Genomic DNA, 19,045 nt, shown 5'->3' with positions numbered 1-19,045 from the left:
AGGCTAATACATATTACATGATTCCCACCATGTGACTGTAGTCCATGAAGTTGCAAAGAGTTGGACACTACTGAGCAACTAACACTTTAGTGCCCAATATGCTACTGGAGATCAGTGGAGAAATAACTCCAGAAAGAATGAAGGGATGGAGCCAAAGCAAAAACAATACCCAGCTGTGGATGTGACTGGTGATAGAAGCAAGGTCCTATGCTGTAAAGAGCAATATTGCATAGGAACCTGGAATGTCAGGTCCATGAATCAAGGCAAATTGGAAGTAGTCAAACAAGAGATGGCAAGAGTGAATGTCGACATTCTAGGAATCAGTGAACTGAAATGGACTGGAATGGGTGAATTTAACTCAGATGACCATTATATCTACTACTGCGGGCAGGAATCCCTCAGAAGAAATGGAGTGGCCATCATGGTGAACAAAAGAGTCCAAAATGCAGTACTTGGATACAATCTCAAAAATGACAGAATGATCTCTGTTCGTTTCCAAGGCAAACCATTCAATATCACAGTAATCCAAGTCTATGCCCCAACCAGTAACGCTGAAGAAGCTGAAGTTGAACGGTTCTATGAAGACCTACAAGACCTTTTAGAACTAACACCCCAAAAAGATGTCCTTTTCATTATAGGGGACTGGAATGCAAAAGTAGGAAGTCAAGAAACACCTGGAGTAACAGGCAAATTTGGCCTTGGAATATGGAATGAAGCAGGGCAAAGACTAATAGGGTTTTGCCAAGAAAATGCACTGGTCATAACAAACACCCTCTTCCAAAAACACAAGAGAAGACTCTATACATGGACATCACCAGATGGTCAACACCAGAAATCAGATTGATTATATTCTTTGCAGCCAAAGATGGAGAAGCTCTATACAGTCAGCAAAAATAAGACCAGGAGCTGACTGTGGCTCAGACCATGAACTCCTTATTGCCAAATTCAGACTTAAATTGAAGAAAGTAGGGAAAACCACTAGACCATTCAGGTATGACCTAAATCAAATCCCTTATGATTATACAGTGGAAGTGAGAAATAGATTTAAGGGCCTAGATCTGATAGATAGAGTGCCTGATGAACTATATTGAGGTTCATGACATTGTACAGGAGACAGGGATCAAGACCATCCCCATGGAAAAGAAATGCAAAAAAGCAAAATGGCTGTCTGGGGAGGCCTTACAAATAGCTGTGAAAAGAAGAGAAGTGAAAAGCAAAGGAGAAAAGGAAAGATATAAACATCTGAATGCAGAGTTCCAAAGAATAGCAAGAAGAGATAAGAAAGCCTTCTTCAGCGATCAATGCAAAGAAATAGAGGAAAACAACAGAATGGGAAAGACTAGAGATCTCTTCAAGAAAATCAGAGATACCAAAGGAACATTTCATGCAAAGATGAGCTCGATAAAGGACAGAAATGGTATGGACCTAACAGAAGCAGAAGATATTAAGAAGAGATGGCAAGAATACACAGAAGAACTGTACAAAAAAGATCTTCACGACCCAGATAATCACGATGGTGTGATCACTGACCTAGAGCCAGACATCCTGGAATGTGAAGTCAAGTGGGCCTTAGAAAGCATCACTACGAACAAAGCTAGTGGAGGTGATGGAATTCCAGCTGAGCTATTTCAAATCATGAAAGATGATGCTGTGAAAGTGCTGTACTCAATATGCCAGCACATTTGGAAAACTCAGCAGTGGCCACAGGACTGGAAAAGGTCAGTTTTCATTCCAATCCCAAAGAAAGGCAATGTCAAAGAATGCTCAAACTACCACACAATTGCACTCATCTCACATGCTAGTAAAGTAATACTCAAAATTCTCCAAGCCAGGCTTCAGTAATATGTGAACCGTGAACTTCCAGATGTTCAAACTGGTTTTAGAAAAGGCAGAGGAACCAGAGATCAAATTGCCAACATCCGCTGGACCATAGAAAAAGCAAGAGAGTTCCAGAAGAACATCTATTTCTGCTTTATTGACTATGCCAAAGCCTTTGACTGTGTGGATCACAATAAACTGTGGAAAATTCTGAAAGAGATGGGAATACCAGACCACCTGATCTGCCTCTTGAGAAATCTGTCTGCAGGTCAGGAAGCAACAGTTAGAATTGGACATGGAACAACAGACTGGTTCCAAATAGGAAAAGGAGTACATCAAGGCTGTATATTGTCACCCTGCTTATTTAAGTCACATGCAGAGTACATCATGAGAAACGCTGGGCTGGAAGAAGCACAAGCTGAAATCAAGATTGCTGGGAGAAATATCAATAACCTCAGATATGCAGATGACACCACCCTTATGGCAGAAAGTGAAGAGGAACTCAAAAGCCTCTTGATGAAAGTGAAAGAGGAGAGTGAAAAAGTTGGCTTAAAGCAACATTCAGAAAACGAAGATCATGGCATCCGGTCCCACCACTTCATGGGAAATGGATGGGGAAACAGTGGAAACAGTGTCAGACTTTATTTTTCTGGGCTCCAAAATCACTGCAGATGGTGACTGCAGCCATGAAATGAAAAGACACTTACTCCTTGGAAGGAAAGTTATGACCAACCTAGATAGCATATTCAAAAGCAGAGACATTACTTTGCCAACAAAGGTTCATCTAGTCAAGGCTGTTTTTCCTGTGGTCATGTATGGATGTGAGAGTTGGACTGTGAAGAAGGCTGAGCGCCGAAGAATTGATGCTTTTGAACTGTGGTGTTGGAGAAGACTCTTGAGAGTCCCTTGGACTGCAAGGAGATCCAACCAGTCCATTCTGAAGGAGATCAGCCCTGGGATTTCTTTGGAAGGAATGATGCTAAAGCTGAAACTCCAGTACTTTGGCCACCTCATGTGAAGAGTTGACTCATTGGAAAAGACTCTGATGCTGGGAGGGATTGGGGGCAGGAGGAGAAGGGGACGACAGAGGATGAAGTGGCTGGATGGCATCACTGACTAGATGGACATGAGTCTGGGTGAACTCCGAGAGTTGGTGATGGACAGGGAGGCCTGGCGTGCTGCGATTCATGGGGTCGCAAAGAGTCAGACACAACTGAGAGACTGATCTGGTCTGATCTGATCTGATATGACATCCTGGAAAAGGCAAACCTCTGGAGACAGTAAAAAGATTAGTGGTTTCCAAGGATTTTGTGGAGCAGGGAGGAGGAAGAGGGATAAACAGGTGAAGCACAGGGGATTTTTAGAGCAATGAAAATACTCTGTCTTTTGTGCAATACTCTGAATGATGCTATAATAAAGGATACTAGTCATTATATATTGTCCAAGCCCACAAAATATATAACACCAAGAGTGAAGCCTAATGTAAAGTATGGATTTGGGGTGATTATGATGTGCAGATATAGGTTCATCAACTGTAACACAGTACAAACCTATAGCTGCCCCCGTCCTCTGGTGGGGGATGTTGACAGTAGGGGGAGGCTATGCATGCATGGGGGCAGAGGAAATCCCTGTATGTTCTTAATTTTCTTGTGAGCCTAAAACTGTTCTCAAAAATTGTTTTTATTTTTTTAAATGGGAGAGGGAACTCACAGGGGTTTTTATTTATAAGCATGAAGATAAAAGGTAGCTTAAAGTTCATAAAGTCCAAACCCTTCATTCTAAAGCCAAGGAAGGGGAGATCCAGGAAGAGTAAGAGGCTTGTCCAAGGTGAGAAAAGATTCCAACATTAGAAAACTTTTCCGAGCAAAGTATTGCTCTCATTTTTCCAAAGGAAAAATTAAAGCATTATCTGTAAAATTATGTGTTCAGGGACAGGCAAAGAAGCCCAGTTTGACATCATTTTGCATGGATATATACAGATCAAGTAACTTTCTGAATATTTTGTAGCAAAAATAAATTTACCCAGAACTGTCTGGGTAACTGGAGACTTGTGGTTTTTTTCCCCTGAATCATCTAAATGATTGCCCTAACTCTCTGTTTCACTTTAATACATGGACACCAGTATACAGTATGAATGAAAAATGCTATACCTTTTAGACAGACACCTCTACCTTTAGAACCTAGCTTCTCTGGTGGCTCAGATGGTAAAGAGTCTGCCTATGATGTGGGAGACCCGGGTTCAATCCCCGGGTCAGGAAGATCCCCTGGAGAAGGAAATGGCAACCCACTCCAGTACTTTTGCCTGGAAAATCCCATGGACGGAGGAGCCTGGTAGACTACAGTCCATGGAGTCGCAAAGAGCTGGACACGACTGAGCGACTTCACTTCAATGTTCAATGTGAAGTCTCCAGAATCTAATCAGGTGGTTGATTAGGGCCAAAAAGGAACATATTCAAATGCAGCAGACCCATCAGCAAACTAAACCCGGAAAACCTATGAAACTTGCAACTTGACTCTGAAGGGCAGTTCTGACCTGCTGAGCTAATAGCTTGCAGTCAGCTCACTTGCCTGTTCTTATTATCTTAACACATCAGGAAATTTCCCAAAATTGCTGTACAGGTCATTTATTCATTCTGTCACATTTACCAAGAAATAGCAAGCCTATAAAGAGACCAAGAGAAGATCTCGTCCATCTACCATCCATCATCTCCCCCAACGTCCAGAACAGATTACACTCTTATTTTTCATGTCGTTTAATAACAGTCTTTAAATAGTAAAGAGCAGCATTCAGCCATCTGCAGGATGGTGGGAATGCTTTGCCTCTGACCTTTTGGTCAGTCCATTTTAATAATAAAGGTCATAGATGTTTAGTGTCTCTTAACCCAAAAGTAAATGCCTTGAGGGCTTTTATTCATTTTCATTTTAGTCCTCAAACATTTCAAGCCTGCAGACCAGAATATCCCTACTACCAAGATTGAACATGTCAACTTTTATCATATTCGCTTCAACTACTACTCTTATTTTGTCTTCTTCTGCAGAAGCAGACACCATTGTAAATTCTATACAGGACTTCCCTGGTGACCCAGTGGTTAAGAATCTGCCTTCCCAATGCAGGGTACATGGGTTTTATCCCTGGTCTGGGAAGATTCCACATGCTATAGGGCAACTAAGCCCCAAAGCCACAACTACTGAAGCCCACACACCCTAGAACCCATGCTCTGCAACAAGAGAAGCCACCGCAATGAGAAGCCTATGCACCGCAACTAGAGAAAGCCCCACATGCAGCAAGAAAGACCCAGAGCAGCCAAAACTAAATACATCATTTTTTAAAACTAACAAATAAAATCTATGTGTATCATCCCCATGAATGAGGAGAAGGAGAGAAATTAGAAGAGATGGAGCTGGAGAAGAAAAAAAGGAGGACTAGGAGGAGATGGTAAGAAAAGAAGAAGAAGAAGTGTTTTAATTATTTCCAGATGTATAATATTACAATGAGCATATATTAATTTTGCAACAGGAAAGAAATAATTTTGAAAGGAGAAATTAAAACTACATTATTTTCAAGAAGTACAGATGAAAATATTCTGGAAAGATCGTTTTCTACCACAATTTGAAAAAAGAATGTGTGTGCTTTGGGACCTGGTTTCTTCTACCTGAGAGGGACATATACAGAAGCATGACTGCTCCCACCATCCCTGAACACGTGTCATTCCTCCAACGTGGTGCCTGGTAGACCAGCACTCCCTTCCATCCTCTCAACGTCTTAGGGAGTGAGTTCCTGGCTTCATCCTTAGAGAGCACACCATTGACGAGTACTGCCTAGCTAAAATTTGTTACAGGCCACTGTTCCTGTGATTAGGAAAGTAAGAGGCCATTGGCAACAATGGTGAGGGCAGTTTTTAGAAATTAGTGGGGAGGAGAGATGGTCTTGTCAACAGATGGGGTTGGATCAATCAGATACTCATAAGCAAAAATCAGTAAGAAGAAACTTGGCCTCAATTCAAAATAGCTCATAGATCTAAACATGAAATGCAAAATCATAGAACTTTTAGATAAAAACATAAGAGAAAAACTTCATGACATGGAGTTAGGAGGAGAGTTTTTAGGTATGACACTAAAGACATGATCCCTAAGAAAATAAAACCCACAAATTGAACTTCATCAAAATTAAAATTTTTGCTCTGATGAAAGCACAAGCCACAAACTGGGAGAGGATACTTGCAAATTATATACCTCACAGTGGACTTGTATTCAAAATGTATAAAGAAATCTCTAAACTCAACAGTAAATAAACAATCCAATTAGATAATTGACAAAAGATGAACAAATATTTTACCAGGCAGTGTATGAATGGCAAGTAAGGATATGAAAAGATCCTCAATATCTTTAGCCATCAGGGAAATGGAAATTAAAACTATAGGGAGATACCTCTACACACCTATTAGAATGACTGAAATAAAAAATATTAATACCAACAACTCTTACACTGTTTTTGCTACATTTTTATTTCTTTCTTTATTTATTTTTGACTGTGCTGGGTCTTTGTTCCTGCGCACAGGCTTTCTCTAGTTGCCTCGAGCAGGGGCTACTCTCTAGTTGAAGTACTCAGGCTTCTCATTGCAGTGGCTTCTCTTGTTTCGGAACATGGGCTTTAGGGTATGCTGGCTCAGTAATTGTGGCACACAGGCTCAGTTACTATGCAGCACACGGAATTCTCCCAGACAAGGGATCGAACCTGTGTCCCTTGCATGGCAAGGTGGACTCTTAACCACTGGACTATGAGGGATGCCTCTCTTTTTGTTACTTCTTGTGAGCCTTAAACTGTTTCAAAATACAAAGTTGTTTTACAAAAAGTGGTGACACTGCTGAGTTGATCAGGGAAAGATAGATGAGAAAGTGAAGTCAATGAAGGAAGATCATTCTGGAAAATATCTAACCAGCTATCTCCTTGGAAAATAGACCTGCAGAGTGGAATAACAGCAGGCAAACCCAGAAATAGGGGAGCAACAGCCCAAACAGCAGAGTGTTCAAAAACATGAACCCATCTTCTTCAAAACCTTGAAAGCTGACTCAAAACCTTAAAAGCAAAAAAATAAAAATAAAAAAACCTTAAAAGCTCTATGACCTTAAGAAACAAATATGTACCTCATCTGAAAAGAGGAAAAACCATAGCATTCATTTTGAGAGATCTTTTTGCAAATAAAATGGAAAACATTGCACATATAACATGGTAAGTGTTCAATCCATTTTAACTTTTTGTGTCATTATAATTCACCTAAATTTTACCTAAAATGGGCAATTCTTGAGGCATCTCAATTCTTTTATCTTCTCCTACTCCTTATTGTCAAAAACGTTCTCTCATTACCTTTCAAGCCCTTTCCCAACTGCCTTCTCTGTATAGACTGCTCTTCTATGTAATTTGCATGTTTTAATCATTTTTATTTTTAATTTAGGTATTTAAATTTTTTTTCAAATGCAATGATCTAAAATGGATCTTTTAAAAAGAAGTGCATTTAGGTACTGATGAACCTACTTGCAGGATAGGAATACGGGTTCAGACATAGGGAACAGACTTTAGACACAGTAGGGTAAGGAGAGCGGGGAGTGGATTGAAAGAGTAGCATTGACATATACACACCACCATGTTTAAAGTAGATAGCTAGCAGGAACTGCTGTTTAGCACAGGGAGCTCAGCTCAGTGCTCTGTGATGACCTAGAAGGGTGGGATGGGGGGGCGGGGAGTGGGAGGGTAGCTCAAGAGGGAGGGGGTATAGCTGATTCATGGTGTTGTCCAGCAGAAACTAACATTGTAAAGCAATTATATTCCAATTAAAAAAATAAGTGCACTTAAAAAATAATTTTAAACAAATATTACCTTATTATATATCTGTGCATGAGTCCACATAAAACTGTTATATTTAGAAATATCAAACGATTATAAATATAATAAAAGAAGAAATATTTACCTAAGATAATTATACTATGAGGAAACAGATTTGATAATTGTGTGCTGACTTTTTCCATAGAAGGTGAAATTATTTTCTTGATCCTTCAAGGAATCACTCTTCTTAATAACAAAGAGCCTGCCCTTTTTTTCCCCACAGCCCCACATCCTTAGGAACCATTAAGCATGATTTGAGTTGTCAGCAGATTAACTCAAACTTTTCACCAATAAATTATTCACATTTTTCCTCCAATAGGAAACGTGGACTGTATTCACATTTGATAGTCATTTTTATCAGAACACTGCAAGCACATGTTCTTAAACATTCATCACTGGACTACATTAAATTGGTAGCAGACAAAAGATACAAGAGGAGAATCATTATCTAAATTCCTGAAGTACAGAATGATGTGACTATGACCGTTAGTTAATATAATGCTTTACATACAGGAAAGTCTGACATATATGCCTTATGTTTTATAAATGTTTATTTTAAATCAACATTAAAGGCCATGAGTATGTAAGATGCTGAGTCACCCATATTTAAACTTTTTGATCTTTCGAGTGGGGAAGACCACGTTCCAGATGACGGATGCACTGAAATATGCACACAATGTGAAAAAACACCAGTGCATTGTCGTGTTGTACTTTTCCTCATGCCTTGTAGACTTTCTCCATTGCCACTTTGTCTGAAGCAGAAATAACTAGCTTTTCCAAAACATGGGCTGTTTTTAAAAAATGACCTCTCGTCTCTTCAAAGAAGATTACCCATGATCTCCATTGACCTCAAAAAGGCTACCACAGAGCCACTCAAGCAGACCAGCTCTAGAGATTATTAAAAGGAGTTTGGATAAAGCCTTTTGTTTTCCTTCAGTGAATTCACTATCCTCCAAAGTTCGGAGCTCAGATGAGTAAGTCCAGGGGCTGATGCTAGTGTCTGGCAAGAAAACACAGTATAGTAAACAATGTTTAATGTCTAACTATCAGGCTATCTTGCAAATCAGATCACTTTCCAATATAATATGTAATGGTAACATGTGCATGCCCAGTCATGTGCGACTCTTTGCGACCCCATGGACTGTAACCCACAAGGCTCCTCTGTCCATGGGATTTCCCAGGCAAGAATACTGGAGTGCGTTGCCATTTCCTCCTCCAGGGCATCTTCCCAACCCAGGGATTGAACCCGCGTCTCCTGTGGGTCTTGCATTGGCAGGCAGATTCTTTACCACTGCACCGTCTGGGAAGCCTTTGCAATTTAAAAATGTGATATTGAACTCATAGAGCCTCATGTTTAAATAAAATGCTTTTTTCTTAACAAAAAGTTCACTTAAGACAAATTACTTTTAAAATATAAATACTTATTGATTTTCTTTATCAGTGACTGTTGTCCTACAGTCAGGCCTTTTTTTTTTTCATTCCAAACAATTTATTCTGAATGAGACTCATCAGTTAAACAGTGGGTCTCTCCTGCCCTGACTATGCTGACTGACCCGTTTTCTTCTAACAGTTAGTCAAGGCACAAATACAGATGATGGTCTGGGTTTTGTTTTTGCCTTATAAAAAAAAAAAATTACATACCCAGCTAGATAACCAAAAGAAATGTTAGCTTTTCCTTCACATCAGCTTGAGCTTTGTGTATTGCTCTTTTTGAAGGCATATTCAACAGGACTCACTCGTTCCCCAATTTCTGAGCAGTTCTACTGGAGGTGACAATAAGGGTAAGCCTCAGACAGACTGAAGCGACTTAGCATGCACCCACATATACATGTATATGTATGTGCGTATGTATATATATGTGATAAAATAATAAAAATAAATTTTAAAAAGTAAAAATAAAACAGGTATATTAATGCCCAGCAGTGGTAATGCCTCGCTAAACAAATCGCTGTCTGTCTCTGCACACATGACTCATATTCCTTCCTTCCTCTAGTGATCCAAGAAACATGTTTATTCTGTTCCTTCACATCTACATCTGGAAGCCTTATTAGCAGAAGTAAAAATAAATAGCTTAACTAAATACTTCAGTTTAGCAAATCTGTCTTCTCTTGCAAATCACACTTACTACCCAGCCCTCTGGAAATGCCTCATTGTTATTTGAAAAGCTTTGGCAATTCTGGAAATTTTAATTAGTTTTTTTAAAATTTTTAAATATTCTTATTTTACATAAATACCTAATATCAAATCAGAGCAAAAATCTTAAGGAGTGGAAAACAGTGGTGTCAGGGATGCTGGCAAGTGCCTTGTCAATACCGCCTTGCGCTTACCACTCTGGTGCCTGTGGCCAGCGCCTGTGTTCCTTTCCCTATGGGCTTTTTCTAGCCGCTATGCAGCAGGTCAACAATACCAAGGAATTAGCAGCCCTCTGCAGGAGCTCGCCACTGATGTGAAAGGGAATTAGTAAACACCCCAAATCCCTTACCCTGGAGGGGAGCAGATAACACTCAAGTGTGAGTTAGAGCTCCCAAAGACCCCCTAGTGGGATTTAGTAGCCCATAGTGGTATCTAGCCAGACGCTGTACCTTTTTATTGTCTGTCTTCTCTCTTTGTCTTACTGCCCAGTTCTCCCACTGAGGTTTGCCTCATCTCCCAAATAAACTTTTTGCACTGCAGTCTTTTTCTAAGAATCTACTTCTGTGAAAGCTTAAATTAAGACAGTCAGTGAGATAAGAGGTTCTGAGTAGCAGATCCTCAGGCTGGGATTCTAGAACTAAATGACTCACACAGCAAACAGACAGTGAGGGCCTCATTACTGGTGGTGAGTAGAGTTGAAAGGATCTCAGATGTGCTGTGGCAACCCAATTAAGAAGACACTCACCTAGGATGAACTGGAGCATGATACAGATGGAAGGGGATATACTGGTTGATGCAATTTTCTCCAGCATTTGGAAGATTCGAAGGTAACAGTAATTAAGAATGATGAAATTGGCTTCTTGTTGTTAAGTGCAATTGAAACTCTAAAGGAAGAAAATGACAAACAGACTCATGCTCCTACCAACTCAGCTGCTATATTCCTTTGCCTGAGGGCACTCTTGACCACTGAAGCCATTTTGCCCTTGTGTGCAGTAGGCTGAAAGTGCTGGGAATTACTGACCCCCAGGAACAGCATTCAATCCATGAGCAACAGGAATTGGTGTATAAATAGCCCAGCTCCCTCACCCTTGGAAGATATGACTCTGAGATGCCTGTTCTACAGTGGCTCCCAGAGTTTCCTCATTGGCATTAAATTCCAGTGGCTAACAGTGATAACTGGATGATAATACACTCCTTGATATTTAACTTCCTTCTGTGTCTCACTTCCCAGTTTGCTTTACATCCTACTTAAACTCCACTCCTGCGACTTTCCTGGTGGTCCAGTGGTTAAGAATCTGCCTTTCAATCCAGGCAACTCAGGTTTGATCCCTGGTTGGTGAACAAAGATCCCACATGTTCAGTTCAGTTCAGTCGTTCAATCGCGTCCGACTGTTTGCGACTCCATGAATTGCAGCACGCCAGGCCTCCCTGTCCATCACCAACTCCCAGAGTTCACTCAGACTCACGTCCATTGAGTCAGTGATGCCATCCAGCCACTTCATCCTCTGTCGTCCCCTTCTCCTCCTGCCCCCAATCCCTCCCAGCATCAGAGTCTTTTCCAATGAGTCAACTCTTCACATGAGGTGGCCAAAGTACTGGAGTTTCAGCTTTAGCATCATTCCTTCCAAAGAAATCCCAGGGCTGATCTCCTTCAGAATGGACTGGTTGGATCTCCTTGCAGTCCAAGGGACTCTCAAGAGTCTTCTCCAACACCACAGTTCAAAAGCATCAATTCTTCGGCGCTCAGCCTTCTTCACAGTCCAACTCTCACATCCATACATGACCACAGGAAAAACCATAGCCTTGACTAGACGAACCTTTGTTGGCAAAATAATGTCTCTGCTTTTGAATATGCTATCTAGGTTGGTCATAATTTTCCTTCCAAGGAGTAAGTGTCTTTTAATTTCATGGCTGCAGTCATGTTACCGGGCAGCTAAGGCAGAGTACGGCAACTGGAGAGGAGCCCACGTGCTGCAACGAAAGATCCCGTGTATTGCAACTAAGACCCAACACAGCCAAATAAGTTAATTAATTAATTAAAAAGAAAACTCTAGTCCTGTCTCAGGGTCTGCTTTGGAGGACACACTCCCCTCAACCCAGGAAAAACTTAAAGGAGAAAAGTGAAAAAGTAAACCAAATATATAATATTCTCATGTTTAATGTTAGAAAAAACGTACACATAATTGGCATTGAGTATAGTAATGGAGAATAAAAGATCCATCAGATGAATCTTGTGATTCCTATTTTAAATATGTAGTTAGGTAATTCATTTAGACTTGTGATTTTAAGTGGAAATATATAAAAGAATTGTGGACTTAATAACATTCAGAATAAGTGGTATATTTAGAATCCTAATGTTTCTAAATAAAATTTAATAGATTATGAGAGTAATTTAAATGCCTGGGAAGGTGTTTGTTCTGATAATGTAATTGCTTTTAAACAATCAAATATGTCAAGTTTATATATAGTCCTTAAAATTAATTTTTTAAATAGATTATAAACAGAATAATTATAAGTTTAATTTTTAAATGAAGGAAAGAACTAGAATTTGGATTTGTAACTTTCACAAATTGAATATTAATTTTTAAAAATAAAAAAAAAGTATAAATTGTCTTGCTTTCAAGGACAACCAAAAGACTCAACCCTTTCAGGAGTGGGATGCAGTGAACTCTTGTTTATAACCACTAAGGACTTTGTATCTTTATTTTAGGACTTTGTATCTTAAAAGGGGTCAGTCTAGAAACCCCACGTGCCCTTAATTACAAGTTCTTTCTCAATGATTTGCATTTTCAACCCTTTCACTGTCTTGTCTGAATTGCCTCTATCTACTGCCTGATTCTTTTTGGAATTATTTTCATAGTCTTTCTCTCAGGACCACAATCTCAGAGATAGTCAAAGGAACTCCAAGAGAATTTTGCAACTATGATCCACATTTACAAATAGCCACGCTAATGACATTCTCTGGAGAAGGCAATGGCAAAACACTCCAGTACTCTTGCCTGGAAAATCCCACGGACAGAGGAGCCTGGTAGGCTGTAGTCCATGGGGTCGCTAAGAGTCGGACGTGACTGAGCGACTTCACTTTCACTTTCATGCACTGGAGAAGGAAATGGCAACCCACTCCAGTGTTCTTGCCTGGAGAATCCCAGGGACGGGGGAGCCTGGTGAGCTGCTGTCTATGGGATCTCACAGAGTCGGACACGACTGAAGCGACTTAGCAGCAGCAGTAGCAGTAATGACATTCTCTGCACCTCAACCATCCATGGTTACGCCATACAGGATCTTTGTATTTTCTTTGCTGCTTTTCCTCCTCCTTAAAATAATCAGAATAATGACCTTGTCTATCTCTGTTGTCCCAATTAACTGAATTTTCAGTACATGAATTGAAAGTATCAGTTCCTTTAAATAAATAAAACTGCTTTATGTTCAGGATTTGTGGTGTACGGGGGGATTTTTTTGTTTGTTTTCTTTATTTTACTTTAATCCCTACCTAAAACCTTTTCTTACCTTGTTAGATGGAACCTTCACTTCAATAAATTTCCTAGAAAGTTTACAGGCCTTTGTCCAGGTCAATAAAACAAGGTACTTCATTACCCTGTTTTTCTAGGTAGTTCTGAATAGTAATGTTTGTATTTGCTTTACATAATTGTATTCTTAAAAAAAAAAAAAAGTAAAATGCTTAAACTTTTAAAAATGTTGGATACTGTTCACTGCTATTAATCAGCTAGAAATTGGTGCTGAAAGACCCCCATATCCCATCTATCTATTTCACTACCACTCTTAGATAAATGGAAGCAGCCGGCAGTCGAGAATTCCCCATCTGCCTCCCCGCAAATCCAAGCCCAAGTCCTGTGGCTGCCAACCTCATCTGGAATCTCCTTGTTGCTTGGAAATCATGTGCCTTAAACTGAGAAATTTTTCTCTCATGCTTTCCAGTTCCCCAATCTGATCCTACTCCTTAAGTCTCAGCAGATGAGCCCACTTACTTCACCAAGAAAATAAAGGCCATCCCTGGTGGGCTGCCGTCTATGGGGTCGCACAGAGTCGGACATGACTGAAGTGACTCAGCAGCAGCAGCAGCGTGTTTGCTTGCACAGACATTCAGCTGACAGGTCTTGAAGCACTAGGCAGTGTGCTAGGAAGAATATACCTGGGAGAAAAGCTGAGATGCAGTATCCGCCTTCCAGAAATGCATTGCCTAGTCAAGAGGAGGATGTGAGAAAAAATAAATGTTAAAAAGATAGTAACTATAGCTGACTGAGATGAGACTGTAATTCACAAGATCAGCAGTTTTGTAAAAAGCAACTGGAAGTAAAAAAAATTAGTTACCGGGGGTTTTCCCCTGAATTCATTCTACCTACCTCCTAATTTCTAACTTAGGATCATTCTCCTATCTTCCTCCTAATCCCGTTTAGAAAATGTAAATGTAAGACACATTCCAAATCATTTTTAAAATTCAAATCAGTCTAATAAATTATAACAGTGCTTAGACCATAGTTCCTGGAATAGTTCATTATTGAATTATTTGCAACACAGTGTGAATTAGCACAAAATAAATAGGGCTTTTTAAAAAACTAGTGAATCACAATGGCCTTAGGTTACCAATGACCATTTTTAGTGACAGGAATATATATGTGAACTGAAGATGGTCGTGAATTGATAAACATAACCTTGAGCCAGGGTTCAAAAACTCTAAAATTGTGTTCTATCTTTGCTAATGACACAGACCATAACTTCATGCAATAAAACTTCATTTCAGTTCAGCCCTTTCTTTCTAGTCCAGTGGAAATCCACTTCTACCACTAACTACCCTGTGACAGCGTGCAAGTCTCTTGAATACGAAAAGGATCACAACACCCTGCCTAACTCATGAAATATTATGGGACTCATATCACATAATAGATTCAAAAGCATGTTTGAAAGTGTTTTTTCAATTCTACATAGAGGAAATGTATTATGTTATTATTATTATTACTCATGTGTGCAAGAGCCTAGAATAGTTTAATTAGAGGGGACTGATTTTGAAACTAAAATATTAAAAAAAAAAAAGATAGAGCCCAAGAAAAAGAAAAATAGACATTGAAATGTCATCTAATTATTGCTAGGCCATTCCATGCAGTGATCTACAGATTCTTTGTAAGGAAAAGATTTGCTCTCATTTCCAAAATGGGGAACTAAGTGTTCTATATCAGTCTGGTTTATATTCGTTTTAAGCAATACAACAAAATCAGGCTCTAGTTTTTAATTTCTTCTTGAACCATTCCAAAAATACAGAGACATCCAGGTCACCATATAGTAATAATACGAGTATCAGCCATACTCTTCCAAATATCCTAAGCATTTACATTCCATTTTCTTTAAAAATAACTTCCATCAAACATGAAACATCACATTTTTCATCAAGTCTAAATCATTATTGAGTATAAAATACACCATTTTTAATATACACTACAAAAAAAGTTTTTACTAAACTATGACCTGCCATAACACCTTCCAATTCCAGAGATTTTAAAATGAAAAAAAAAAGTTTGTCTTAGAATCAATGGATATAATCAACAGTCTTATTATAAAAGAAATCCATATTTGTTGAAAAATTGCAAAAGGCTGTGTATTAGCAGACTGTGGTTGCAAGGAACAGAAAAACTAGATTAAATAAGAGTTTGCATAATGGGAAATCCAAAGAAAGGACAGAGGTTAGGGTTGGTTTAACCAGGGTCTGAAGTCTGTCTCAAGGGCAGTTTCTTTCCACCCCTCTGATCTGCCTTCCACAGTGTTATCCTTTCCGAAACAAGCTTCTTTGATGGTATGGGTTTCAGGTGGCTCATCTGCACCCCACTCTACACTGGAGGCAGGGCTTCTATTCTGGCACTCCAAGCAAGAATTCTAAAATTAACCTGTACTGCTGAGACCATCTCAGTCACCTCACCTCCCCTGAGCTGTAACTGTTACTGGGAAAGTGCAAATATACATGAAAAGTACCCAGACAGCATGGGGAAGGGAGAAATACCCAACCAGAAAATCTGCCTATTACCAAGGAAAAAAAAAAAAAAAAAAACGAAGAAGAAGCAGGGGAATTTCTTGAAAGCTGTAATGGTTAGTTTTATGTGTCAACTTGGCTCTGATGCCCAGTTGCTCAGCCAAACCCTAGTCTAGATGCTGCTGTGAGGGTATTTTTAAGATGTGACTAAAGTAGATTACCCTCCATAATATGAGTGAGCCTCAGAAATGACTGAGGTTTTCCAAAGGAAAGGAATTTCCAAACATCAACTTTACCTGTGTCTTCAGCCTCCTGGCTTCCCCTACACATTTTGGACTTGCCAGATCCTATAATTATGCTACAATTATGGGAGCCAATTCCTCAATCTCTCTCTCTGCCCCACCCCACCCCGCCCACGCAGGAATACCATTTAAAAATATTTTCTCCAACTTTATTTTTTACTTTTCCTTGCATAGAAACGTATGGAAACATTTTACTCAAACGACATCATACTGGATGTATCAAGTTCTGAATCTTGCTTTTGTCACTTTATTTGTCAAAATGGTCATTTTTCCATGTCCTTAAATATGTTAATGTGACTTTTCTTAGCAGTTACCAAATAATCCATCATGTAACTAAACTATAATCTATTTAAGCTGTATGATTGTCTCTGGGATTTTTAATGATTTCATTTTATTCTTTAAATACACAGACTTCCCTTCTGATGTGCAAAACCAGCTAGGAGCCACCTCTGGAATCTGAGGCCTTCAGAGGTCAGGAGCAAAAGCGTTACACTTGGCAGGAATACACCTCTCTCCTGACTCATCAAGTTTTGTAAATTAAATATATACAGTTTTTTGTATGTCAGTGAAAAGTGTTTCAATTGGGGCCAGCAAGAGCTTGTTATGAATAAAGAGTGTGTTGCCAGTTCAGCCTTTAGCCAGAGTGATTGTGTGTGCTCAGTCACTTCAGTCGTGCCCGACTCTTTGCAACCCCATGGACTGTAGCTCGTCAGGCTCCTCTACCCATGGAATTCTCCAGGCAAGAATACTGGAGTGGGTTACCATTCCCTCCTCCAGGGGATCTTCCCAACCAAGGGATTGAACCAGGGATTGAAACCCACGTCTCTTTCATCTGCTGCATTGGCAGGTGGATTTTTTTTTTACCACTAGCACCACCAGGGAAGCCCAGAGTGATTCCGACCTGGCATCAAAAAATGCCACTTCCAGAGATTACCAGGAACATCTGCACCCACCTTGAAGCTCTTAGGGGCAATGATGTGGACCCCTGGTCCCTGCCTCTAAGTCATCATCACGGTTAAGGGCATGCATTTGTTTTCAAGTAACATAGCAATATTTGTGACTTAATTTGTTTCTTCTTGCAAGATCCTCATAAGAATGAAAAAACAACAAAGAAAATAAGGGGAGGAAGAGGAGTTATGAATGGGCCAGTATGGAATCTCAGTAAGAACATATTCTGTATCATATACTTACTCATTCACACTCCTAATTATGAGGGAAAGCTGAACGTGTGCTCATGAGCGGCGAACAGAATGGACATTCTTGGAGAACAAAGGAACGCATGGCCGCCTGGCAGACAGCGCCAGCATTTCTCCGAAGCACAATTGACTGGGGAGTTTCTGGGCCTGACTCCCCCTCCACCACACACTTCACTCTCCATCCATTTCCCTCCTTGACAGAGGGCCTGGTCCAAGTCCCCAGGGCCAATATACAGCTCCCAGCAGCTGGATTCCTCTGAAACAGTTAAGTGGCATTTTTTTCCAATTACTCTTCTCCGACTTTAGATGGAGGGCAAAAACCATTTTGTGAAATGGTCAGAGTAATGACAACAATTAATTTGTGGCTGTGGTTAAGTGCAGTTTTAGCAAGGCTTTGAACTGTAGCGTATGCTGATAGAGTCTCTTTAAGAAACTGCTTTCTAGCTCTCCTGTTCTATTATTTCAATACATTTTATGGATTTCCTTCTAATTGATTTACTTATTTGCCGTATTCTAGAGATAGCTATTGTGTTTGTATGGTGGGTTTTACTTTTAAGACTATAATTAACCCTCCTACCTAAATATTGAGCCTGGAGACTCATGTAAAATATGAGATCTTTAGTATATCTGTCAGCTGACAGAAGATTCAAAAATACTCTCCTAGATGCTGAAAGATTAAAATTGTTGTATGTATGAAAAGTAATATAAGCTTAAGCTGAGTTTTTAAAAATATAAATGGAGGGCTTCCCTGGTGGCCCAGTGATTAAGAGTCCACCTGCCAATACAGGCAACACCAGTTTGATTCCTGGTCCAGGAAGATCCCACATGCCACAGAGCAAAACCCAGCCCCACATCTACAGAAGCCCGAGAGCTTTAGAGCCTTCAGTCCACAAGAGAAGCCACTGCAATGAGAAGCCCACACACTACAACTAGGGAAAGCCCACATGCAGCAACAAAGACCCAGCACAGCCAAAAATAAATAAGTAAATATTTTTAAAATAAATAATAAGTGGAGTGGTTACATTACAGATAAATAATACAGTACGATAAAGATGGGTGAAGGCAATGGCACCCCACTCCAGTACTCTTGCCTGGAAAATCCCATGGACGGAGGAGCCTGGTGGGCTGCAGTCTGTGGGGTCGCTAAGAGTCGGACCTGACTGAGCGACTTCGCTTTCACTTTTCACTTTCATGCACTGGAGAAGGAAATGGCAACCCACTCCAGTGTTCTTGCCTGGAGAATCCCAGGGACGGGGGAGCCTGGTGGGCTGCCGTCTATGGGGTTGCGCAGAGTCAGACACGACTGAAGCGACTTAGCAGCAGCAAAGAAGATTTAGATTTTTTTTAAGGAAGGGAAATAATTCGAATCAACAGATATCTATGAATCTATTCTGTTCCTTTATTTATTTATATGTTCATTCATTCAAAAATATTTATTTATCATCCATCATATCCCAGACACAGTTCAATATGTTGTACATACATAGAACAGTAAACAGACAAAAATTCTTGCCCTCATGGGGCCTCCATTCTAGTGAAGAGAGACATGTTCCTGGATTTAAATAAATTCCAATTTGATGAAGAAGAGATTATATAAGCACTTCAGATGTTAAATAATGAAAATGCTACAAAACTACAATGTAAGAAAATTTGCATTTTAAATAAATGCTCATTTGCCATTATTTAATTACAGAATCTTATTTATGAGGTTGAAATATAATTGTATGACATTTGAAAA

The 19,045-nt window shown here is 39.8% G+C and overlaps 1 long non-coding RNA gene across 1 annotated transcript; it reads left to right on the top strand.

The window, feature by feature from the left end:
* Positions 1-10,420: 10,420 nt before the first annotated feature.
* Positions 10,421-16,737, top strand: LOC112444208 (uncharacterized). The gene is made up of 2 exons (XR_003032463.2): positions 10,421-10,659; positions 16,522-16,737. It is a non-coding gene; the product is annotated as an uncharacterized lncRNA (long non-coding RNA).
* Positions 16,738-19,045: the final 2,308 nt, after the last annotated feature.

The sequence above is a fragment of the Bos taurus genome, chromosome 24 (assembly GCF_002263795.3).
Source record: "Bos taurus isolate L1 Dominette 01449 registration number 42190680 breed Hereford chromosome 24, ARS-UCD2.0, whole genome shotgun sequence".
In the NCBI taxonomy this organism is placed as follows: Eukaryota; Metazoa; Chordata; class Mammalia; order Artiodactyla; family Bovidae; genus Bos; species Bos taurus.
This window is presented reverse-complemented; position numbering and strand designations above follow the sequence as displayed.